This window comes from Bombus terrestris, chromosome 4 (assembly GCF_910591885.1).
Source record: "Bombus terrestris chromosome 4, iyBomTerr1.2, whole genome shotgun sequence".
Taxonomy (NCBI): domain Eukaryota; kingdom Metazoa; phylum Arthropoda; class Insecta; order Hymenoptera; family Apidae; genus Bombus; species Bombus terrestris.
Genome location: NC_063272.1, coordinates 7,915,801 through 7,943,328, shown reverse-complemented (window position 1 = coordinate 7,943,328; position 27,528 = coordinate 7,915,801). Strand labels below are relative to the sequence as shown.

At 33.8% G+C, this 27,528-nt stretch overlaps 1 protein-coding gene and 1 long non-coding RNA gene across 3 annotated transcripts in view; one reads left to right on the top strand and one right to left on the bottom strand.

The window, feature by feature from the left end:
- Positions 1-27,528, top strand: part of LOC100651365 (carcinine transporter) — a 52,592-nt gene that overhangs the window by 6,121 nt on the left and 18,943 nt on the right. The window lies entirely within an intron of this gene.
- Positions 50-27,468, bottom strand: LOC125385022. Of its 2 annotated transcripts, XR_007223956.1 has the most exons (5): positions 27,069-27,260; positions 22,329-22,454; positions 21,800-22,232; positions 20,583-21,721; positions 50-7,498 (listed from the first exon to the last, which is right to left on the bottom strand). It is a non-coding gene; the product is annotated as an uncharacterized LOC125385022 (long non-coding RNA). The 2 variants fall into 2 exon arrangements; XR_007223955.1 differs by lacking the exons at positions 21,800-22,232; positions 22,329-22,454; positions 27,069-27,260 and adding an exon at positions 27,268-27,468 and having other exon boundaries at positions 20,583-20,894.

The following is a 27,528-nucleotide window of genomic DNA, read 5'->3' as shown; positions in this document are numbered from 1 at the left end:
TACAGTTTAAATTATTGATATAAGAACTACTTCAAGTAAATTCAGATTTGCTTCTGAATAATCATGGTTTTCCCATGCTGAAAAATGATCGAGGAAAATGAATAGTAAAGAACCATTTCTTAAAATTAAATGAGTTTTTCTATATTTCATTTTCCTAATATGAAATTCTACCAAATACCAAAATTAATACATTTGGACTTAATTAACTAGTATGATATAATAAATACAATGTTATACTAAATTAATATATTAATAATTACAATGCTAAATGTGTTTCGAAATTATTTCTTATTCCCTTTAACAAAATCCTTGCATCTATCATGTTTTTGCAACAGCCTGTATATACAAGGTGTCTCGTCTTGATTGACCCAGGCAAATGTCTCTTAAACCGTAAATTATTCGAAAGAAGTGTTTCTTCGAAAACTACGTAGCTTCGAGATCTCAAGATGACCTTCGTTTATACAAATGGATTTCTACATACATTTTTTTATACGCTATTCGATGGATTTTTAAATTCCCTACAAACCAGTATTAGAGTACTTCAATGGAAAAATGATTAGTTCAAAAGGTATTCCAGCTTCAACCTTGTAAAACTTATCGCATGAAAGACAAGGAAAGATAACACAGCGCACTTACGTTTATATGTTTCTTGTCCTCCACACGCTCAATTTTAATGAAATTAACAATGAGATATCTTTTAAGCTAAGAATTTTCAGATGCAACTATCTTAATACTCTTCCGTAGAGAATTAAAAAGTGCATCGGATGGTGTCATAAAAGATAAAACGTATAATTCAATTTGAAGAAACAACGGTTATCTTAGAATCTCGTAAACGCTTCCATTTAGACAAATCTAGTTGAACGTCGTAAGATGAGCCAATTGAAACCGTACAATTTTATTGTACGCTCTTTCTCGAATTACGTATAGTTTAGGATATATGTTTGCGTGGAACGATCAAAGTGAGACACCACGTACATTAATACATTCCAGATTCATTATCGCGAAATTGCGTTTCCCTTTGACTTTTTCGAGTTTCCGGGACGCGACAGCACGTTCCATTCAACCGCAATTCGCGTACTCGCTTACAATTAGTCAGGGTCGCGATACTCGCGAGTTCCACTCGCGCGATTAGTCATAATGGCTATTATTTTATTGTGTAACAGCTTTTTCCCTCGTTGCTTGCCAATCGAATTGCCTGTTACCGAGAGGCACTACTCGACACGCCCGCGTCTTTAAACGTTAAATACCTTGAATATTAATGCCAGCAACGTCTGATATAGTCCATTTTACCGATGATGAAATCCACTCGATCACCAGGGAAAAACACGGCGTAACGAGGGCGTATGCACACGAAACGTGGATCATTTGCTCCGCACGATCGATCATGCTAATGTAACGAATATAACAAATCGTTACGATAGCTTCTACTCTTGGAAGAAAGAATAGAAATACCAGCAGGCACTGGAAAAATGACAAATGTACAGTCATTTCCAAGTAATCCGTATGTCTTGAAAACATTGATATTCTTTGTTTAAATAAAGCATGTAGGAGTCACTCTGACAAGCTGAACTGATCAATTTCGATGTTTGAAAAGTTTTTAATTTTATGTATCAAAATACATAGACAGCGTTCATTTCGCAGATACGGAACGATTAATTAACCTCGATAGAATTGGCTAGTTTTATTTCTATATCGCAGTTACTTTTTGTTTTATTACGCAAGAATAAAACAGTTATGTTAATCGTTTTGTGACGAAATACGTTAACTCTACGCTGAGATTTTATAAGATTTTATTCGAGTAAAAATGGCTTTTCTATTACGAAGACTTTTGTATGGGAATGTAGATGCTGAAAAATGTCAGCTCTAAAGTACAGAGAAAAGATTTATATGTAAAATTCAGCATGAACCGGAAACGTCACTTCAAGACGTGTAAATGTGCCAATGTATCTTTCATCAAGATAGAAAAAGAGACGTCGAAATTATTAATAGACTAAATTAAGATAAATCTGTTGAATGGTTTAATCGAGAAACAATGGAATACACAATAGAATTCTTACAGAAATACATAATAACAAAGTAGTGGTACATCAACGGCTGTCATCAATCTCAGGTGTGCCTTATTACGTTGACCCTGGCCACGGATTAGTTAACACCTTGATGGTGACGTTATTAATCGACGTGGCTTTTACTTTCTGAATGATATACAGTTTTATGTGACGTTTCCTATTTCAGCAGATTAAATTTCAACTGCAGAAAGAGAAAGGGAGACACTGAGAAGTCATAAATTCTCGTTTCATTAATAGAAGTCTAAATATCACGTGATAAGTTTTATATTAATTTCACATTTTATATTTCCGAAATATAAATGTCACAAAATCACACAAAGCAAAAATGTTGTCAATGCAAATCTAAAAGGTAGAATATTCGGCTTACCTTTTCAATTTAGTTTTCATCAAAGGTAGATTACGGATTTTTATGCAATTTCACATTTTTACGAATATAGCTGAAAAAAATAGAACCTCAATGGATAATAATTTTTTTTATAGATATTATAACGAGTATTATAGTTTGAATTTATTCATATGTTTTTGCTTATGTTTCGCGTTTCTCCCATAAGTGCATAAAAAGTTGCATGGTAAAAAATTGAATGGTCACACATTTTGGTCAAATTTGAGTTAAAAGTAAAATATGGTTCTACAGTGTTTCTAAATTATTTCAGTACGCACGGGTTGCAGATATTGCGATCAAAAGGCGATTTAATGTTAAACACAAGAAGCACATTAAGTGCTCGAAACTTGTGGAACAGCGTAGCTTAAAAACCTCTTTATCTCGACATGCGCTAAATGTGTTTTAGATCTTTACTCCCGGTTTCCATTCGATTAGAAACGTAGAATAAGAAACAAAACCCCAGAGAGTAGAAACGTCCCTTCCATAGGTAGAAAAAATAAAGAATCACCTCCATCCAACATACATAACATCCGTACGTACGTCGATAAAAGTCCAGCATTTCTTTCCAATAAGAGAAAGCAAGCTATTCTCACGAGACTTAAAATTCGACATACTAAACTAACACACTCTTTTAACTTTATCCTATTATAGATGATAATCTTCTTAATCGTAGCAACGTTAATTCATGGAGACTAAATTAAGTTAAGAACTAAATTCGGTCTGCCAAATGAGATACAGACATGTCCAAATCAGAAGCATTGAAGATCATTGCGAGAATCTTCTTTATCTTCTCAAAGATATTTATGACTTCTCAGTGTCTCCCTTTCTCTTTCTGCAGTTGAAATTTAATCTGTATCAGCAATTATGATATCGTAAGCTGCCTACTTAATTATAACATACGCTGTATCGTATTAAAATGTATAGATACCGGTGTTTAAGTTTCTAACTTGCCTTATTGCATTCTACGCTTTGCTCTTTGTTACGTATTTTATTAATCGCAGTACTTACCTAATCCCGGACTATAAAAATCATGAAAAAGATAAAGAAATAAATAAATAAGGAAGAATGGAGCATCGACTATTAGTAAAACCTATTCGACGATAGAAGCACGTTTTCTTCGTTTCACGGTGCCGCTAAAACGAAAGAAAAAACGCGGCCAACAGAGCAAAGGCAGAGAATCGGAAGCTAGGGGCAGAATTAAGAGGAACGCCGTTGGCTGTTTACAGTGAATACCGGTCGCGATAAATCCAGCCTCCGGTACACTCGAAATTGCTTTTCGAGGGTCGCCTCGCAACGGATGCAATTAAAGAGGATCACTGTACGCTCGTAATAAAATCTCCAAGTTCCAGCGCGCTTCCGGGATGAAAGAATCGGCTGCCTCCGCGGTGCGACGCTATTCCCGGCCGTGCAAAAAGTTCCCTTGAAAGCGTGCACTCCTCGTAACGAGCTTCTGCTAATTTTTTTAATTAATTCAGGATCGAATAGGTATCGATTAGAATCGCGATCCACATTTACGCGTTTCGATGAAATACGAATTATTAACACGAAAACTCTTTCGTATTGGGTTTCAATAACATATAACGAGGTTTGAAACGAGCAGAATGTTTAATTATGGTTGATTGAAAAATTGAAGTTAATTGAAAAATTCAACTTACATTTTTACGAAGCTTCAAGGCTGCTGCTGTATATTCTTTAGGTTGTAAAGTTGATAATTTGATGATTATAATCCATGTATCAGACATTATGAGATATATTTTGAAGGATTGTATTTTGCTCAAATGTTTTCATTAATTTGCACAAATTATGCAGTTACATTGTTACAATATGGAACACCAATAATGTAATGTAAAACATATCTATAAATTACAGTAGTGGAATTTCATATTGAATATGTACGATATTGTAGTTATACAAATTAATGAGCAGTAAATGATAAACAAATTAATAAATCACAACTGAAGACCGTAATAAAAGAGACGTGTAAGCGCAGTTATTCAACAAGATGATAAAAACGTTCATACAATTCCAGCGCTAAATGAAAAGTCAGTTTTAACAGCATGAAAGTATAACTGCACTTATAAATTTCAAAAATATTAATTATTCTAACACTATTGCTTTTTTAATATAACGTTTTTGAACACGTAACATTAAAATCACGAAATCTATCATGATGGATCTGCCACATTATGTTCAATTATGTTCCCTGTACTTCTCACGGAAATTACATAACGAAATAAGGTTCGACTACGTCTAAATTTAATCTTAATTCTTTTATTTTTTTAAATTTGCTAAAAATCTCGTGTTATTTTTAATTCATTGGAAAGATGTCGTATTATATTCATATATTTATACAAATTGGTGCGAGGATTTTAATTAACAATAGCCTGCGTCCATCAAGGCAAGTGGAATTAAACTTGATCTTGTAATGAAAGTTTGCCAGTTGCACTCTGTGTTTAAACGGTTCGAAGGTATTTCGTGTTTCTTCTAGAAAATCGGGAGCTGCAATGTTATACAGATTGTAAAGCTGTTCGCAAGAGATACGAAAAGTTATGAAGATGGCTACTCGAAAGTTCCCATTAGCCTACTTCAACCGAGTGCATCGCCCTCAACGACAACGACACTTATACTCACGAGTCTCCACCAAAATATGCAAACTACCCCTGTGAGAGGTATTTTTCTTTTCTTTTGATAAAAACAAAACTGTATAATAAGCGATACAGAACTTTGCAAGTATAATCACATAAAATCAAGCGGCGTTAGGTAAAAGTACTTTGGTAAACTTGTTATGAATATCGTAACTTTGATCTTCAAAATATAGTAAATTATACCATCAACCCTTAACGCATACCAAGATAGGACAAGCGATGTCTTCTTATCAAGAAGTCTATTAACATTCTCGAAAAACTGTACGATCTTTTTAATAGTTCTACCGATTAGCATTAATATATTCTTTTTTACAAGAATATTATACAATATCGCGGAACATTTTACACGAAGGATTTTGTTAAAGTAAAAGGTACGTTAAAATAGAATTACACTCTGACCAGAAACTATTAACAGTCACTGTGTACGCTATCATTTCGTAAAAGCGCGTTATAATTAAATTTTATTAAAAGGATAATACCATTAAACAGCTTCGAGGCAAATACTAAAAGTATCGGATAAGCGTTTTTTCATCCAGCAAAAAATTCAACAAGAATGTACTACAAAATCGTAAAATCCTGTAATACGTCAAGAAGTTGGCGTTTGAGTCTAAAGTGGAGATAAAAAAATGCATGTTTTCACTGAAGAGGCGAAAGTTCAAGAGATCGGTTTAAGCGTCTTAAGAAAATTATAGCCCGGAAGGATGGAACGTTAAAAAAGTAAATTCGAAGAACAGAATATTATTTGGAGGTTGTTTTATTGGACATATGCATAAAGAAGCGCAACCATCGCTGAATGAACGCTTTCTACATACGAAACGGTTGTGTACTGAACAAACATCGGACCAATCTCGATTCACTTCTTCCCTCGCGGCCTGCTTTCACGAATCTCCATCCCTGAAACCATCCTTTCATCCCTCGTGGTCGTCGTTTTTTCGACGCTTCTCTCGTGTGATCGAAAGTAAAGGGAAAGAAAAGAATTAGAGCGATGTCCATCGATTAGGGACGAAGGGAGAGAATGCATACAACAGTGAAATAGCAAACAGAGATTTTTTTAGACCTTTTTGCGGCCTTTGATCATTTTTGATAACGTTAGAATCCCAAAGAGAAATGTAACTGGAAGTCCGTTTTATTGCGGAGGGCAGGACTATGAAATGTAAATAAATAAATAAATAAAATAACTTTAGAATCTTCGATTTTTAATGATTTAAAAATCTCTGATTTTTAATAATTTTAGGATCTTTAAGAGAAGATTAATCTTAATAATTTTGGAATCTCTGGTCAATTTTCATAATTTCACTAATCGATTAAAATGATTTTTGATTTCGAAAATTAAAGTTTCGCGTGAAATTTATTTTTATCAATATCCATAGTTTTTAACAACAAAAGAAGAGATTCAGTATAAAATAATTTTGTGTGTGTGAAATTTTAAGCTTGGACACTGTGTACCTGGAAAATAAGTCGAATACAGAACGTAAAAACGCGTAAAATAGGTTTGAAGTAGAGAAAATGAGGTTTGTAGAATTGTAAAGTGCTGTACCGAGCGAGATTTTTTATTCAAACGAAGCACTTTGTGGTCGAAAGTTTTACGAATTCTAAAGCGACAAGAGCAACAGGTCCCCTACTAAACGTTTCATATTTTTAACTAATTGCTAAGAATTTTAAGCGGATGAGATAACCTTGTTAAAGACCTTGTAGAGAGTTTTAAAGTTTGGCGTCTTGTATATAAAACGGATCTGATCGTAAACGGTCTCTACTGATACTATCTTTCGGTTTAAATCTTCTTCTTTGCAAATCAATTAAAAATTCTTTCAAATAAAAGCTACTTATACTTATGTAAATTATTATGAATTTATAAATATATTTAAATTTGTCGTGGCCAGACACGAAGGCTTAAAATAAAATAAACTGCCTTGTATAACTTACGTGTAATAACAGCGGGACAAATCTTTAATTCTGTGGTTGACGAGGAAAAAAACGAAAAATTATTATCATGGAAAGCGTATGAATATAAACTTGTTGATTCGGCAAACGCAACAACGATGAGCCTTTGCGTCAGCTTTATGCGAATACAATTGATCGAACTGAAGGAAGCTTTCAACACGTTGAATGCTAGTTTTACAGGGATTACCCGTGGCACCGTAATGAATTTTTTATTATACGATACATGTAATGATGAAATATTATATTATTATCTATATTTCATGTATAAATAAAACTATTTTCATATGTTTTATACTGTATTAATTTCGTCACATCATTGTAGTAACGATGGTGATAATGAACAATTGACATTTGTTCAAATTATGTATTTCTACCAATCTTGGCACGCCGGTTACCGGTGACCTCCATAGCGCCACCAACAAGTTGAGTGTCGGTGACCGATGACCCCCGTGGCATGCAACATGCTAAAATAAACGCGGTTCCGATCAGTCCTTGAGAAACTATGCGATTCTCGTTAACAATAGCATCATGACAGAAAAGTAATTTCAGATATAAAATATCTCAATAATTTTGAGATAGAATACTTTTTAGGTAGAATGCTCTAAAATTATAGATAGATGAAGTTTTACAGCTTAGGTGTTAGATGCTGTGAAAAATTTAAATAGAATAAAATTCTCTAAAATGTAATAACTTAAATCCAAACGAAACATTTATGAGTCATTCGCGATTCGGTGACGTTAATCAAGCATTACATGCTATTTCCAATGAAATTAAAACAAAGTACTGTATAATTAATTATATCGTAAATTATGTATCCCATGAAACAATGGAACGAACTGTGAAACGCGAAAACTGAAAAATTTCAATCTTCTTCTTCCATCGTTTTTGAAAGTAGGAAAATCATAATTCACAATGGAAACATTGTAAACACGATATTATGTTCATATAATTATCAATTCGAGTAGGTACATGATTTATTGTAACGTAAAACCGCACACTAACGATGATCGAGCATAATTCCCTTTCGCATAATTACTCGAGTTCTCTAATAAACGTTCACTAAATCAACCAAGGTTGCTCATTCGATTAAAACGAAAAACCATTCGAATAAATAGTCTGAACGTTTAAAAAGCGGATCGAGAGGCAAGTTATATCAAGGTTTCCACGAAAAGAACCTACAAACGCTGCTAATAATCGTTGAGAACGAATCACCAACCAAACCTAACGCGTTTGCCGATCGTGTTACGATAATGACGCGCTACGTCAAACCATTTCGATCTTACATTTAAGCTAAGTTTTTTCTTCCTGATCTTATATTCGTTTATCGTTATATTGATTCTGGATAATGGAAAAAATCACGGCGTTGCGACCAATGGAAACTTGTTAACACGAAACTTGTTTTTTCATCCTATTAAAGGTGGATCAGCGAGTATTGATCGATGAAATAACGTAATAGATGTAGATGGAGTTTCACTGAAGGATCGTATAACACTATCGTCTAGTTGATACTTCCATGGACCAGGCGTTATAGTTTGACGTAAAACGCGACTCATTACTTCCATCGAACCGCGTTTACCGCATCGTGCAACTATTTCCCTGGAACTGGGCCATTTATCGCCGGTACTCGTTAAGGAAACACTTCCTGTCCTTGGCTAAGCCGATCGTAGAACGCCTCGTGAATGCTCCGCGATATTTTCGGAAATTCTAGGGAATTTGAGGTCACTTGTAATCGTTGTTCGTGACGTTACACGTCTAATACGTGGTTCTTGTTTAGGCACGGATTGATATAATGCAGCGATTTTCAATTTTTGTTCAACCTACCGCGCGCCTAAACTAATTATCTAGCAAAATACTGCTAAAATTCTACTGGAATTCTGGTACGTTAAAAAATACATTATATTTGATTTAACATAGGCAATATGCTACGTAGCTATCGTTATGTTTATTTTCTTAAAGGCGTTCAATTTTTATATATTTTGCTTTGAAAGATAGATTGAGATATACGAGATAATGTTTATTCTTTGCAAGGTGTTATTTTGTATTGGCACTGTTGAAGGAAAACACTTTCCACTTCCAGGAAAATTCTACATCTGCTCTACTGTTTAGTTTTCCTGATCTTCGAAGCTATTAAGCATTATCCAATATTAAATTAATTTGAAGGGCCTTTCAGACCAATAGCCTTTTCTGGAATATGTCTTGTATAGATGATGCAGCGAGATATAGACAGACGGGTTTTTCGGAATTATAAATACCATAGGCCTATGGTTTCGGGGCTATATTGTAATGTCACGCTGCCAGCATTTAGAACTGGATCAGCATACACCGAACTTATACTTATACCTACAGTTATACTCAAATATATCTCTGTTACACATTAACGAAATACAGATAACCTCAACAGGCACAATTTTTCTCTAACGATGTTATTTAAATCGCTCATGTTATTGACAATTTTTTAGTCCGTGAAATTCCTGTTTTAATCATTTAAAAAAATTCAATTTATTTTACCTAGTTGGTCACCGATGACCATTGTGGCAGGTAACGTGTTAACGTCGTGAAAAATTGAATTAAAGCAGAATCGTGAAAACACTGTAAATTCCCACCGATAAAAATTCAAAAATAAATGTACGAAAAAAATATCGCTCTTTTAAAACCAACGCTTAAAATACATGTACAAATCTCAAAAAGTAATTTTCACGATTTTCTCCAGGAACTAATAGAAACAGCAACACTACTTCCCTTCCAAAATCCAATCGATTCGAAACTCATCAACTTTCAAAATCCACGTTAGATTCCCTTGGAAAAAAAGCAAAAAAAGAATTATTTTCTCGAAGCAATTCAGCAAGGTTAGCCCGCGAAGGGAAGCTCAAGATAAAGTGTTTCTCCCTGGAGGAAGGTAAATCGTGACGACGGGCCTCCGGCCGCGTCAACGATGACACGTTCACATTTCCGGCACGCAACGTTTGCGTCTCACCTGATTACAACACTTCATCATCCATCTTTGTTGATGCCTCGGGAAAAAGTTTAAATAGATTAATATTATTATTATTATTATTTTGTTGTCGTCGTCGTTGTTGTTATTGATGTTGTTGTTGTTGTCGTCGTTGTAGTTGTCGTTGTCGTCGTCGTCGTCGTTATTATTGTTGTTATTGTTCTTGTTGTTGTTATTGTTCTTGTTATTGTTGTTGTTGTTATTGTTGTTATTGGTCTTGTTGTTGTTGTTGTTATTGGTGTTGTTGTTGTTATTGGTCTTGTTGTTGTTGTTGTTGTTGTTGTTGTTGTTGTTGTTGTTGTTAGTATTTATATAATTTTGTAATGTCTCATGGAGAATCTTTTGAATGCCATGAAACATTACAGACGATGCACAGGACCCGGTCTAAGATTTGTAGCCTTGATAATCGGCCTCATGAATTATTGATGAAACATTTGAATTCATTTGAATGGCACGGCACGAAATCGCGAAGAAATCTCCGAGTATCGACGTGAAGATATCATCGCCTGACCTATCGTCATCCTCGTGCGATTCGTAAACTTGCATCTCATTTTTCTCTGCTTCTTTTTGCCGGTTAATGCCATTGAAACTGCTACGCGATCGATTCTCTGCTAATTTTGGGAAATGGTTTGCTTTTTCTTTGTCTTTGGACTTCACTAACGAATCTGTTTTGCTTTTAGTGGGCGTAAGAAACAATTTTTAATGTTTTAAGTATGGAATTATTTGAATAATCCTTCAGTTGGGAGTTATTTTAATAATTCTTCAGGTAAGATTATTTTAATAATTTTTTCAAGGGTTGGGATAATTTCAATAGTTTGCCAAAAGACATTTTTCTATTTTAAGATCGTTGAACGTCATATAGAATATTTTATACGATCGCTGGCGATTCCTGAACTTGCACGCTATTTCCTTCTTCTTCTTCTTTCTCTCGCGGATTACATCATTGGAACTTTCGTGAGATCGATTCCTCGCTATATCTTGACTCGTGTGTAACTTTTTCTTTATTCTTTCTAAACTTGGTTATTGAATCTTTTCCTGTCTTAATGGATATAAGAAAGAAGTTAAGTAATGTCAGTAATTTCTTGTATGAGGGATACCAATACATCCTGTTATTAGACTTTCATTATTTAGAAGAATGAAAAAAGAACAAAAAAGGAAAAAGTAATGTTAACTCAGAAAGAAGATATATCGATGTTTCAAGTGCGATGGTTCGAGAAATGAACAAATGTTATATAAATCACGCGAGCTAAGGAGGACTGTATAATTCCAAAGATATTAGAAATCGTAATTTTCCTCAAACCGCCCTGCAATTATTATTTCACTTAAAAGCTAATTAAATTATTCACGCTAGTTATTACTAATACATACGATCGCAATTATATCTTTCAAGTTACGAGATGAAAAATTACTTCAACCTGATAGACTCTATTTAACCATTCGCAAGTTAATTAAAATATTTCCGCCGAGACTTGTTTACAATATCGATTGCGATAATTCCCCATGATTATGAAAAGAAAACATCGCGTTTCTGTCTCTCTTCCAGCCTCCTGTTCCACGTTCGCCATCGTTTTCTTCAGGTCATACCTGGAAAAAATCGTCGATACTACAAATAACCGATTTTTTTCCTCTTTCGTGTAATAAAATCGTCGATACTACAAATAACCGATTTTTTTCCTCTTTCGTGTAATATCAAACCATGAGCCAGCTGAGCATGAGAAGCTCGATATTTCCAAGGATATCTGGCTGAAAACGCATAGCAGTAGGGAATAAATTGAATTACAGCTACCGAAAATCGTAGAAAACGAGCCCGAAGAGCTCTCTGACGTTCACCGGTGGAACCCACCAAGAAACAGTCGACAAGCTTCGGAAACGTGGCCAGACGAGGCTTGCTTGATCAACAATAAGGAACAGGACATATCCTAAAAATTAATCATGGACGAAGGGAAAATAATTAATGTACAATATATCCAGTTAAAATTACATTTACATTGCCATGATTCACGTCTAACTGTTAAAAATGTGATGGCAATATGGGAGAATATTTTTCGTCCAAAAAATTCATAGAGAAGCTTTAACAGTGTATTTGAATTTTTTGTCTCGCTGTTAATCATCGTTTATATAGATTTCATAAAAAATTCAGATGTTCTATAATTAAGTAAATAAATTGCAATTAATACACGTTTAACATGATACTAACGTACATTTCGATCGAATTAAAGCAAACTTAATTTTATTAGCTAAAAATGTGCTTAAGGTAAAATTAGTTCTACTAAAAGTAGTCACAGATTGAAATCATCGAATTTTATTGCATTCTAAATCAACTTATTTTGACGATTCGATATGCGTACGGAGAAACATGAATATAAACAAACAAACAAAGACAGCTTATGTGCATGCATGTGTGTACGTGTAAGCCACGTTCTTTCCTTCAACGGTACAGTCACCTGTTTTTATGTCGCAGATACAAGTAATTAACACCGTATGAGTTGTTATTCGCCTTCGAGACAGTTTAATTACAATACAACTTGCTGAGAACAATTTGAAGCAGTTATAGAATGTTGACATTTCGACCACACATGCACGCTGCTGTACAAGGAATTGCTTCATACGCGAGGAATTACACTGTCCTCCTCGCGCGCACAGCCTCTCCGAATCTCTTCCATCCATAATAAATTATTTCCTTTTACAAACAAACCATCCATTCTAAAATCGTATTAATCGTCGATGACATTTTAATTACTTGCCGTGAAAACTTCGCGATTGTTTTCGACACGCGTCTTTGCCGGAACAAGAAACGATTCAATCAAGAATTCCTTCGTATACGGACAAAAAGGGCTATACGCTCACGCCATGGCTGAATCGACAGATCACGCAATTGTTGCGTTCTAACGTTCTAAAATTGTGCCAATCAACGATCCTTTAATTACTCGTCGCAGAGACTTGGCAATTGTCTTCGATACGTGCCTTTGCCAGGACAAAAATTATTCCATCAGAAATTCCAGATTCTACGGATAAGAAGGACACGCGTAAGAACGTCGTTTCCCGTCATCCTGCTAACTAATTACTAATTCTACCTTGTCCGTTAATTGCACGACTTCTTGAGATTCGCGAGAAAAAAAGAAGAAGAAAAAAAAGGAACAAGAAGTAAAGGAAAACGATTCATACGCATACTACGTAAGATTGATCGAATCATTTGAAAAATCCAAGCTGGCTCGAGGGGATTTTACCGAGAACACCGGTGTAGTATCAACGTGGCGTCGCAGTAACGCAACGTTCAACCATGCGCCAGAAAAAAATATCACCGTGAACACGAGCTTCTTTGCGCTTATCGACGAGATTCGTCTGACTGGCATTGAAAATGATCGATGCAACTCGATTACGGACCGAAGATACCTTCGCTTATTATTACTACTCTTGCTTATTATTACTTCTTACTTCGTAGCAAACGTTTCCTGAATTTGTTTCGCAATTATCAAGTTACCATCGCAGTGCGGCGTGCGATGGACAAAAATAGAAATAGTCGCTATTCGATTTCGATCTCATTATTAAATGATATCGTCAGCGCGTAAGTAAGTAATATTATAAATGTAAACAATAATCGTCCGCAGAAACAATAGAGGATTGGTAAAAAGGGAGGATTAGTAAGATCGTTAGAACACCAAAGTCTAATCACTTGAAAATTAGCTCGTTCACTGTACGTTCTTGTTTGTTAGCTCTTGTTAAATAACGTTTCTTACGACTTAAATATGAAGAATTTGAGCAAAGATACGTTTTTTAATTAAAAAATGTCTTCCCTCCTTCAAAGAGCAATTCGAAAAATACCATTCAAACCACCTTACATTAATTTTGATTGTTTTGTGTCAAGGAGGTCATTACATGCCATGTAACTTTTGTTACAAACTGCTACATTGGATGTTCATTATTTGTTTAGTTAAATGTTTAGTTAAAATCATAGTTACACGAAAAGTCTGTCCTTTGCCGAATGTTAGCGCAATATCTGACGACACGGAAGGGAAGATAAATGATTTCTGCATGATGCTTACGATAAAGTGGTAGGATTTATTTACTTAAGCGACACTGTGTATGGTGACAAACAAAAAAGCAAATATTCAAAATGTTTCGAGCCACGGAGATACTAACAAAAATTTGATAAACAGGCTTTTACTCGACAGATCCCCTGATATCAAGCTGCAGAGAGACTGCACGTTATATACGTTTTTCATCTTCGTCGCGAGTACTCGTCCAAATGCCGTACTGCGACGACATGGCGAATTAGGGCGAATTTTTTTCTCGTTTAACATGTTCAAGCCAGGAGGATTTCTACGATTCCTGCTTTCCGCTCAGGAGAAAAAAGAAAAAGGTGAAAACAATTTTCTCGCTTGATTTTTATTCCAGAAATATTAATTCGTTATTGTTGAGAAATATTGAAAAAAAAAAAATAAATGATGTCGATACGTGCATCGATTTCGCACTGAAACGTGTTAATTTGTCAATACATGTATATGTACTACTGACGTTTATTTGTTTTCATATCTTCATAAATATAATTGAAAAACAATATTACAAATTATTTACAAATGCCAATAATCGCGTGGGAAAAACAGGACATTCGTGATAAAATCGTCACCTGGTAGACCAAATGTATATTCTAGAATCGTGGAAATTTTTATGAATATGGAATATTTAACGAAGCGTGAAGATAAATGTTTGTCAATGGTAGATAACGCGAGAAGAATCCGGGAATAATATGTTGAGAAAAACGCAATACAATTATTGTTCGAATGGAATATTTCATTTTATAGTTTCCAGAAGATTGATTTTCTCGGACAGGTGTTCGCGTTCGAATAAAAAATCCGCGCGTCTGTCGTTATTACTGTCCAGCAAATGGAGGTCGAAAATAGTATTTCTTACGCCATGGTAAAGAATATTATAATATAGATCGTATCTACATTTCTAACGCGTTGCTAACGATATTCTTGGTGTTTTATCGTTCGTATCTTTAATTCATGCTTATAACGCTACAAAGACTGATCATTTATATGATAATATCCTAGAAACTGAAACGGAATTATGTTTCTAAGAGACGTAGTTCCTTCCGTCGATTTTATTTATAAATTAGTAATACTGACTAATCAATACTGACTAATACGAAATATTGTGATTGATTTAAGAACAATATATGAGAATTGTAGTTTATATAACATAGGCCATGAAAAGTAACGGAAGATTATGAAACATCTTTAAGGGAGGAAAGTTTCACTTTGTTAAAACGCCATTCTTCAAAGTATGATTTTACTCGACGGATGAAAGAATAATGGTAAATTAAATAGTATAGATTTAGAATAATTGAATGGAAGCTGTCTGGCATTTTATATTCTCCAAATAAATGAGAACAGAATTATAAAATAGAAAGAAATAAAAAGAATGGAGAGTTGGATCCAAAAAAAGGACCATAAATAAAATTAGGGTAGAGAAGTATCAAAATTAATGCAAGAGTGTATTAAAATTTGATCAAAGTAGGATATATTTTCCCCAAAGGGAAGCAACATACCTCCCAGCGGTTTGATTAAGAGGCCACTAACCAAAGTTCCCTCAGCGAAAAGGTGGTAAGCATCAAAGGAAGAGTCGGCAAAAAACATGATGGCAGTTTCCGGCAAAGCACAATCTCTCAAGATCATTTTTTCGTCGCGCACTAGCCCTTTCATCGAACCCATTAGGCTCCCTGTGGCCATGGAGCTAAATGGAAGGTTGAATTATAGAAGAAAAGGTCTCGGTTCTTTGTCGGAAATCGAAGAAAAATATACTGTAACTCGATCGAAAAAAAGGAATGTGCTTGCTAAAAAATACAAGAGACATATAACAAAATTGCAATTTTGAAATATTTTTCCTTTATAAACTGTTGGTATTTTTTTATAGGATTGAAACGATCGATAGGGAAACTATCGATTTGGTGCGTAATTTATAAACGATAAAACGGAAGTATCAAGGATATATCGATCCAAGAACTCTGCCTTTTTCTATTATTTCTCTGACGTAGAGAGGTGTCCTTAATTAAAATATTCCAAGTCGAACGGTTCTGCGAATTGATTCGAAAATGCAACATATTTATAATTGTAACGTGCACGCTGCAACGACTTGAAGGAAAATTATGAGCTCTGTTTCCTCTTAACGATGTATTAATACTCGGTTGAAATGAGAATTTAGAAACAAAGGGAAAGAACATTTTTATTACGATAAATGTAACGATAGACGAAGAAACACGCGTGCATGTAAGAATAAAAAAAGTGGATGAAAGCGTGCTTCAAAGAAACGATAAATCCCCTTGAAAACGAAGCAGATACAGATGAACTAAAAAGTTTTCTGAAAAATTCTATTAATGAAAAAGTCGTAATAAATATATAAATATACATAAGTGGCAAGTGTATTTTCTAGTCAAATAATTTAATTATTATGAAATATTAATCTATTTTATAAATCTAAAGAAACAAAGTTCTTTAAAAGCGATTGTAATTACCAACTTACACGTAATTTATATTTAAAAAATTAAAACTTCCAATATAATCAACTTGTTTCGACCTTTTGCTTTACATGATTTTTTTTCTTTTTTCTAAAAACCTTCCGATTGTTCCCTATTTAAATGATTGAACTATTTAACCATAAGCAATACATGCAATACTGCACAGTTACTAAACAGTATAACTAAAGTGTAATTAAAAGTAGCATATCTAGCAAGATGGTGTTAAATGAAAGTGGCCGTTAAAAAGTAAAAGATACAGAGCGCGAGATAAGTAAAACAACCTAAGGTTTATTACACATCTCGAAATGGAAAGAGTCTGTTGAAAAAATTGTTTAATCAGCTAGTTAAGTAAGAACTAAGTTAGGAAGTTATTTAAAAAAATGATACACCTGCCAAGTAGGCCCGTAGCGAAATTGAAGGACGATTAGATAACATTTAACATTTTCGTCGAACTCGTTCAAGTTCGTTTACGCCGGTGAACTTGAACTCAAATGTGTATTCGTAAAAAGCGAATGGAACCAGGCAGCCAGGGTGGCCTTGCTTGCGGTCGTTTCATCCATTCATGGGAGTCACTTCTCCCGTCTTTGTATGAAGAAACGATCGTACAAACTGTTTTTCGGCTCTTACCTTGATATACAGTTAACCGTCTGGCATCTAAACCTTCGAAATTGCACGTTTCTTCTCTCTACCCTGGAGAACACGAATCGCTAATATCTTGAAATTTGACAATTCAAAAAGACGAACAAAAAGAAGAAAATTATAAAGTTATTTCGAAAGAGGGAAAATTACCATTTTTCTATTAATTTACAATTTCTCTCAAGTCACGGTTTTTAGCGTGTGCTCGCGAACCAAAGAGAAATGGTAAATTATCGATTTACGAACAAGGAAGATTGAAAAGAATGGAAAGATGTCGTAGAACCGATCGAATAATACTACGTGTAAATGAAGAACGAATAACCAAAAAATAGGAGAAAATATAGAAGCGGCAGGAGAAATCAGTAGGATACGAAACTCGAAGGACACGCTGAGAAGCAAATATTACGCACAGCTGTAAGAGATGACACATATTATGCAAGCCAATCAGAATATTTGTTTCGTAGTGACGGTCATGTCTGTTTCAAAAGCGGACAATTCGATAACGACCAGCATAAACGTTATCTCTAACATTAACGACAGATTACGAAACCGCAACGTAAGAGCTGAACGGTGTCCCTCGTATATTTCCTTCTTTTCTGACCATTCTAAAGGCTGCTACAGCTTCCAGTTTACTAATATGGTATTCTTCTGCTTACGTCTATGCGTTTCTTTAAATATAGAAATCGAGCCTATCATCGTGTAGAGAAGGACATCAGGAAGTAGAACGAGTGATCTGTCGCGCTGATAATCACCGTCATCGTTACATTTCTGCTTGCTGTCTTTCTTTCTGATTTTTATTTTATTAGGAATTATGCGTAATACCACGATTTGCGTCACAAGAGAAGGGTGAATGACGCGATACAGGAATTTCTCAACCGATAAGGAAAGTAATTGCATTGTGCTTGATTTCCTGCAGATAATTCGAGATCCTGTCTGAAATTGGAACTCCAGACAATTTTAATACCGTTCTTTTATTCGTGCTTCAGGATGATGTTAACGCTGTATTGTTTGATCTTCTCCGATGCATTCTACTTCTCATTGATCTTTCTTTTAATTCTTCTGATTTTGCACGTTGTTCGTTTTTAATTTCATCAACATTGTTCTCTCGTTAATCTTCAAGGAAAAAATTATTCTTTTTTAATAGGTGTCTGTATAGTCTCATCCTCTTCGTTGATCCTGCATCTATTAATTCTTCGTTAGTTGGTCATTTATTCGTATAACTATATAATTAGTTAGTTATTCGCGTTTAACTTTCTCAACATTGTTCTTTCTGCCATATTCATGGCCACTAATTTTTCTATTTTTAGGCGTTACACTTTTTCAAATTACAGTTAATTCTATTTACGTTCTATTTTGAATTACTCCAGAAATAACATTTCAGTTCTTATAGCTGACTTATCTAAAATTCCTTAATTACAGGCTTAAGATATTCCAAGGCTTAAGAAAGAATTGGAATTTTAAGTAGAAAACATTATTCATATCATTTATCTGTTTATACAAGAATGGAAATGGCAGATAATAACATTATTTTTCTCTAAAGTCAATTGGGAAAGAATGGTCGCTAATTAGTCTATAATTTATTAATAACATACTTTACGCTTACATACGTAACGCAAATATCTTATTTTTCCTAGAAAGTTCAATTTTCCTTGTCATTAGCCAGAACTCTTTTGTAACCCGTTTATAAGAATGTAGTTTATACGTGTGTGTTTATTTCTTTGCATGATGTCTACATTAATATTCTGATCTATGGAAATATCTACCCATGGAAGATCACCGAATGACGTGCATTTTTCGAAAATTTGTCACAGATTTTTACACGTAAGTAATATTTTATGAAGTTAAATAATTTTAAATAATTTTTTTTTAGTAAGCTTTATCTAGAATGTATTGTTATCTACAAAAAAAAAAAAACAAATCGAGGAATTTGTCAAGATATCGTTTATATTAGGACTTTCTTGAATATTAAAAAAAATTGTAAAATTTCTAATCGCATCGCGCTTTCTCGTAACAGAAAATAACAGATACTTTACGACATGCTACTAATAATCTGTAACAAAAATTGGTCGGCGATATTATCGTGCGATATTACAGCGTGTTGCGTAACACGACGACGAAAATAAGGATTTATGTTCAGAAATAATTGAAATGCGATAAAAAAAAAGAGATGAAGTATTTCGAAAATGTGAAGAGACCGCAATTTTTGTAGACATAAAAGATAGATAAGTAACAGTGTTGCCAAAAGACATAAAAAACTGAATAGATAATGGTGTTGCCAGAAAAATCGGTGAAAACTTAACTTACTTAAAACTGACAATGAGTAAGTTCTGTGTGTTCAAGTTAAAACATCAAATTATTGAGAGCACCTTTAATTTATACACGAACGAATGTTAATTTAATGTTGCTTTTTAAACCTAAAGTCAAGTCGATTCTGCTTTTCGAATAAAATTATGTCTTATATCGAGCAATGAGAAAGCATATGAAGCTATCGGTAATTCGTGGTAATTGTAAAAAATTAATCTGAGAGTTCTGGAAATTTAAATAATTTTATGATTGATATGTAAAATGATAGCTATTTGCTTTTAAAATTCTGATCCAACTAATAGTCAAAATTTCATGTTTCGTATTTACCGTGTAGATTATCGAACCCTCGACGCTATATGGTTGTTCTCATAAAACATTAACACATAAATTCGCTAACTCAACTGTCAAATAAAACGATTCGCTTTTATTAAACGCAAGTGCCTTAAAAATCTCAAGGTCCTCCGAATTGAACTCCACAATAGATCCAACCTTTCTACTCATTTCGACATTAATGGGCCTTGGTAAATAAAAATTCTGCCACAACTTCGAACGAAAGTTGGACTTTGAAACACTAGTTTGATAGTGGTGCAAGGTTTAGGAAGTTCCGCGTAACATCGATCATTGTAATTGACACTTATTGGACAAGAGAAAAATAGATATTTTCGTAAATAAACTAAGCTCATAAAATGAGACACGTAAAGTAAAATCGAGTTCTCAAACACAGGGAATTCGTAAAAATATAAAACAGTATTGAATTTTACAAAGTTATTATCTTTCTAATTGTTCCTGAAAATGGACAATTAACAACTTCTAATCTATAGATAAAACATAACGGTGCTAGTAGAGCAACAATTTTCAAAATGCAACGATACCAATAAAATACAAATTTCTAAAATAAAATATATAGAATAGTATAATAATAAAATATATAGAAATAGTAAAGAATATAAATTTGAAGAATTCGATTTAAGAATTACAAATAAAATATAATAAAATTAAATGACATAACAGGAAGAACGTAAAAATAACAAATAAATCAATAATTCGGCAAGGAAAAGTTCGTGTCAAGGATAGTTGCGGTTTGCCAATGAAATTTTACCTGAATTTCTTTCATCGGTCGTACACATGGCTTATCTAGTCTCATGTTTTCGCCACTCTTCCATCTTCATTCGTTCTTCCATGAACCGGTTTCAAACTCGTCTTCGTGGCTTCTGGTAATCACTTGGCCGACCTTCTTCGGTTATTCGTCGCTGCTTGCCTGCGAGTTGCTCTTCGATTCGCTGGGAACCACGGACTTTCCCTGGGCGTTCATTGCTTTCAAGGTCATCAGCTTTCCAATGAATAAAACCAGATGTGACAGCACGCAAAAATCTTTTCGGCTCGTTGTGTCTAACCACGATCGATGGTTCGCCTGTAACGAAATTCCGGTTGTAGAGATGGGAAAACCGAATCTTTTACGTCGTATCGAGTTTCAAGACAAAAGAATAAGAATTTGCTATGGGCGAGCTTCCACTAAAAAATTCACAGCTTCCTGAATTTCGATCAAACTCGCTACTACTTCCAGAACTAGGACACCAGCTCTGCAATTTTGTTACGGAGCTTAGAACGTGAATTCATTGATTATTCGTCTCGGTTTGTTCGTAAATTCATGTTAGGTGTTTTTCATTGGAAATAGAGAAATTTAAAGCTACATGGACAGAATGATTTATATTTAGCTTTAAAATTTCCTCGATTCCTCGGATTTCTTTGTTTACTTCTTCAATTCTTATTTACTTCTTCAATTCTTATTTACTTCTTCATTTCTTATTTATTTCCTCAATTCTTATTTACTTCTTCAATTCTTATTTACTTCTTTCATTTCTTTCTTGTTTAAAACAGATCTACTAAGCTGGATTTTTTGTTCTTGCTTAGCTAAATATTTAGAGCTAAACTTCTCAAAAAAAAAAGAAGAAACGTATATTTATCTTAAGAAAAAGAAGCTGCAAGTTCCAAGATGGATTACGGAAAATGTTACAATATCGTCACTCGCGTTTCTCTATTTTTCGATGTACGGAGTTCAATTCGTTCAATTCAATTGAAATTCGTTTAATTTTTCGATCTTTTTCTTTTATATCCGTCACTTGTCAATCTCTTGAATTTTTAACTTTTATTTAATTCCTCGACTTTTCATTAACTTTTAAATCTAACTTTTATGTAACGTCGACACATTTGCATACTTCCAACAGAGATTTTTATTATCTAAAATGAAAGAACAATATGCAAAGGTGCGTCACGATTTTACAGTTGAAGAAATAAATTCGAATGAGCTTCGCTTACGGTATCGCCTTTTCGATTATATGATTGTTTGATTTTCTATTCGTTAAAAACGAACGCCGAATGGTATTTAAACATGCGGGATACAAACACGTGTTGCAAATATGTTGCATTCATCCCTGGGAATGTCGTAACGCTTTACGCACTTCCAGACATCTTGCTTCCTTTATTCATAAATTAATTCACGCGGCCGAAGGCCGCCGCGTTTCAGAAGAAATCGATTCAAAATTGCAAAACGTATGTGCACGTGCTATCTTTCGCTCTTTTTCCACAGACACGTGCTGCTGTAGCTTCACCATAGTCCTTTATTGTGTGGCGCTTAAGCTGTCACCACATATTATTCCCTCATTAATTTCAATGATATTGCTATCCCAAATTTGTGTCTTGCAATTCAATCTCGTCTCGTCAAATGATCTCTAACACGTTACAGGCGAAACTACAATAAAATATATCACACATAGAGAATTATAATTAATTTGAAATTTAAATCTAAATTATAAACGAGTAGGCCTACACGCAGAAACAGACTTACAAAAAAGTATTCGAATTTCTTTTATGAATATATTATCTGTATTATTGAAGATATTTTGAAATAATCTGCATCTTCATTAAATTATATTGGTAAAGTTTGTGACGTATCTGGAAATGTATCTAAGAGCTGACAGAAAGAGAATAATATTAAATATTAAATTATTAAAATCATAATGATATTATAAAAATAGTATATGTGTAATATCGATGGTATATTAATTGTATATATTATGAAAATTATTAATATTAGATTCTACTGTTGATAACGTTGATATAAGCTGTTTCTTTTTTCTCAAAAATCGAGTTTTGCTCTTGTATTTATAAAAATCTTCGAAGAAAGAAATCCCCAAATAGAAATTAATACACATGATGAAATAATTTGCAAGAATGGCAAATTGTGCAATCGTCTACACGAAATAGTAATTTCGTGCGTTGCAGGCATAATTGCTTTCCAAACAGCTATTAGACAATAAAACTTTATCTTCCGCAATCAACATCAAACATACATTTTAACGTCGAAAAATTCGCTTAAACTATATTTTATTTACTCGAAGATCATTAAACATTAATTTAATCTAATCTAATTTTAAATATTATCACTTTTCCTCGAGGTGCTTCTCCTAGCTGGCAAGCAACGTGTTCTCTTAATAACTTCTCTATCTAAAATCAATCTTTCATATCATAGATCGTTAATTTATGCATCATCGCGATGTCTAACCAGTTTCTGATTTTCCACGAATATTACCTATGAAAATTATAGGGAAAAAGCAGGATAAATTACGTTTTACATTTTTTACGATGCAGTTTTAGAATTGGATACTATACAGCAAGACTGTAATAAGCCACAATTTTTGTTTTTTTTTTTTTTTTTTTGTTTTTTTTACTATACACAATAGAAATTATTTGATTTTGGAATTGAATATGTGTTCTTGCCACACTTTTGGATATTTTGAAAATATTAATACGCTTATATTATATAAAATCCATAAAACTAATCTTATTTTTCTACGCGCGCTGTCCGATTTAATAACATGAGACCAAAATTGTTGTTTTATTTGATTTCGAACTCTTATTCGTCTGTTATTGTAACTTCAAAAATACCAAAGTATTTTTCGTCTTAACAGATATGTACATTTTACTTTGACAAAATTTTTTCAATTACATATATCTTCGTACCTAAGAAAATTCTTTCCACTTTTAACTGAAGCGTTTATTTTAAAAGTGATGTAAGTATATTTTTCGACAAAAATTGAGAAAACGAGAGATTTACATGTACTTTAACGTAAAACTTTTATTTATAAACGAGTTATAAATTCACTCTTAGAATATTCGTTCGTTTGAATCAATTGAAATATCGTTAATAAGTGGAATAGCATAATCGCGTAATCATAATTATTTTGGAAGCGGTATAAGTCTATTTCTTAATGATCTGTAGCTTGTCCAAATAGTCGAGACAGCAATAATCAAAAAGAAATGATATTGAAATTAAACAACAGTATTTTACATGTTTCAATTCTTCAACGACAAACTTCCGACTTAATCTTTATATTTACACGTGAATCATCAAATCTTCCCTTCGATCTTATCCAAAGAAACTGATAAGGAAGTTTGTGATATATGTGGAGCACCGTTTACAGGTGCGATTACGAATGCAAATGTGTCGTCCTATGTGTGGACATACGACATGTAAGCGAATCTCCGGGCATGTTGCGTTGTCATGTCGCGACGTTATCGGAGCTATCATGCACGCAAATTTTATAAGAACGATCAACAACGATGTATCTTTCCATGATCTTGGCGTGCGCACCTTTTGAATTTTGTTAAATGACAAAACGCACTAGAGTTGCTGAAATAATTTATTCATCGTGCAGCATCAGAAGAGAATATTTTTCTTCCGAGTTGGATTCAAATATTTGCAAGATATTTATTGAATTAAATAAAGAATGACTGTACTTCAATAAAAATTCGAAATCAATATCAAGCAATTACAGAAGATAATCTGTAGATGTGCATAGTAATTATAAACAAACTGTACATAACGAGGAAATAATGAAACGAAAATTGGATACAAATCATAACGAGTATAACGAGTAATTGATATCAGAAATACCTATGTATTCGCAACGTAGAATTGACGACCCTGAATAACAACATGCTAATAATCACCTTGTCGATCGAGTAATTAAAGGAACGTTATTGTCTTCTGTGAAAATCGCAGTGCGTACTTTCATAACGCCTTTATAAAGTCAGGCAAAAGCTATTGTATGCATAAAAATGGATTTATTAAACGTATTAATTATGCACTATCCTGCGACAAAAAAGAAAAACCTCCTTCCTAAAAAAAAAAAGAAGAAGAGAAAAAAGGCGAAAGAAAAGAGATACTATATGTCTTCTAACGTTAATTTATGATACAAACGAACAAAAAAAGACAAGATCAATCAGCGTGATATACCGATTATTCCAATTTTCTATGCTCTACAAGATGATGTAATTTTGAAAGAATATCAGCAAAAGTCGTTATCTGTTTATGGTAATAATAATATCTCGCAAGACACGTTGAACAGACCCATCAAACGGAATGATACAGGTATATTACTTATAAGTAATCCCGATGATTTAGCGCTCTTATTGACAAATCTTAGAAACGACATATACTGCAGCAACCGAGACAATCTTCGAATTTACAGAAGATCGTTGTATCCAAGGAAAAAGAACTTTTTATTGTTGTATGAAACTTGTTTGTATTAAACAAGTTTCAACTGGTTGTTCAAACTGCTCGCAGGAAGATTCCTCTGTTTTAGACTTCCTCTTAGATCAACGCAAGATGATGACTTATAATTCTTATAAATATCGATAAAACGTCTTGCTTCACACGTCTATTACAAAATCTATCCTCCACTGCAATAAAATATAATTAATATTTATCAACGAATTCCGAGAATTAAATTGACGAATAATTTGAATAGCTTTTCCAATCTTTCACGTTCGATTTCTTTTGGCGAATTTTCAATGAGGAACCCTTTACCGGAATACGCGCGAAATTCAAACTTCATTTTCAAACTGTTCCGTTGCGTAAGAATGCGATAATGTGCGATCTTGCATCGCACGTATATAACTTGTAATTCTCTTCCTTTTTTTCTTTTTCAAGGGTATCGGGTTTCTAAAGCAAATATCTTTGACGGTTAAGTCCCTGCGTCTCCGTGTTTCGCGAGTAGATTTCATTACTCAGCGAATTTGCCTGAAGCTATCAATGGGGCTATTTTATTTCGGGAATCAGAAACACTATCACGTTCTTTCGTGACAATTGATTTAATTAACTGCGGCTCGAGGAAGATACAAACGGAAAATATCGCGCTCGTTGGGTTTATTTTCAGTGTCGGAGATTGCGCGAATAGAAAATTTGTAACACTCAAACGTAATCGACACTATCCGATCATAATCTTTTTATCTCTCTGGTAAACATAGAAGGTCGAAAAATTAAAACTACGGCGATATTGAAGTTTGGAAGTTTGTAACTTTGACGATTTGGAAATATTTAAAGATTAGGATATTTGGAACTTCGACGATTTGGAACTTTGAAACTGCAATATTTAAAAATTCGGAAATTTAGAAGTTGGACAATTTGAAAATTTACGCTTGGAAATTGGAATGATATCAAAAAACATTTACCATGTGAAGAAACATAGTGAAACAAAGTATGGTTCACTGAACGGTTGATTCGCTTTTACTCGAGTGCTATGCGAGAAAATGATGGATAAAAAAGAGGAAAGAGAATTGCGTAAAACACGGAGAATTGTACAAGTCGAAGATAAGTAAATGATGTGATGTTGAAACAATAAAATTGCCGATTGAATGATCATTGCGAGTACCGTGTGAATGACGATGAATCCAACTTTATTATGATTCACACACGGTATACTTTTCAATTAATCCTATTAAATTTAATCACGTAAGACAAGCTGTTAATCAATTCACGTGTCAAGTATCATCGAGAACTAAAGTTTGTTTCTATTTCTTTGTTTTTAAAGTCCTTTAAATTTAAATTCTTTAAGTCGTTAATATATTTCCATATAGCTTTTTCCCCATCAAATTCATTTTTTCTTAAATAGTAACACTCATTTTATAAAATCTGTAAAACTAAAGCAACATCATTTATTAATCATTTTCCAAAGTCTCTTTTCTACCATCGATTAATTAATGGTAAATCAATTTATATTAAATTTGTTAAATCAATTTGTATAACAATTAGTAATTAAAATTAAAAGTCGAATAAATTAATGAGCTTCATTAGATAAATTCATTCATTTCGTCAATAATGGAACGATTATTTCAAATTGTTTCATCGTTCGACTTTGAAAACCACTCAAGGAACTATCAGTTACACGATATCTAACTAACGCTTCGACGGATGGATAATCAACGTTTGATTCACATGATCATTGTTTTTCCAGTTCACATATCATTAGCCGAATTCAATACCACAGTAAGCTTGCGATACTAAAAATTACGTAATAATTTCTATTTTATAATCATTCTTTCCTACCTGAAAGAAATCGATCTTTCGTATATTATAAATCCCAATGTGCACAGCAAAACAACTCAAAATTATACTTTTTTCTTTTTCTTCCTAAAAAATTCATATTCAACTAATATTCCTGACCAATTAAATAGGCTAGCTGTCTGCTTATTATTGTATCCCTTCCAATCAGTACTATACTATACAAACAACACTGTAAATTACCATACGTAACATGATGAAACACAGAAAATTTACAAATTCTCACTCCAAATATTCCGCAACTTCACCTCGTAATATCACTCAAATTTCCATGAATCACCAACGAGCAAGTCAAGTTAGTTAACGCGGTTTGAGGAAACATATCAAACCATGCAATAAGCTAATCACTCGACGTCGCAGCGTTCTCGGCAGGTACACTCACCTGCGCGTCACCAGTTTATGTTTCTCGCTTTCCGGTCGCGTATACGTGTCGCGACAAAGCGACAAGGGAGAAAGAAGATTGCGATGGAAGTAAGAAGAGCGAGGAGGAAAAAAAACGTGCAAACGAGTCACGAGGAAACCCAACGGTCGCGGTGAAACAGGAGAAGCGGCTCTTTGGGATCGTAAAATCCCCGCAGTTCTCCAGTGACGTCTTCGGCTTCGGCGTTGCTGTCGACGGGACGATCCACGGGGACCAAAGTCA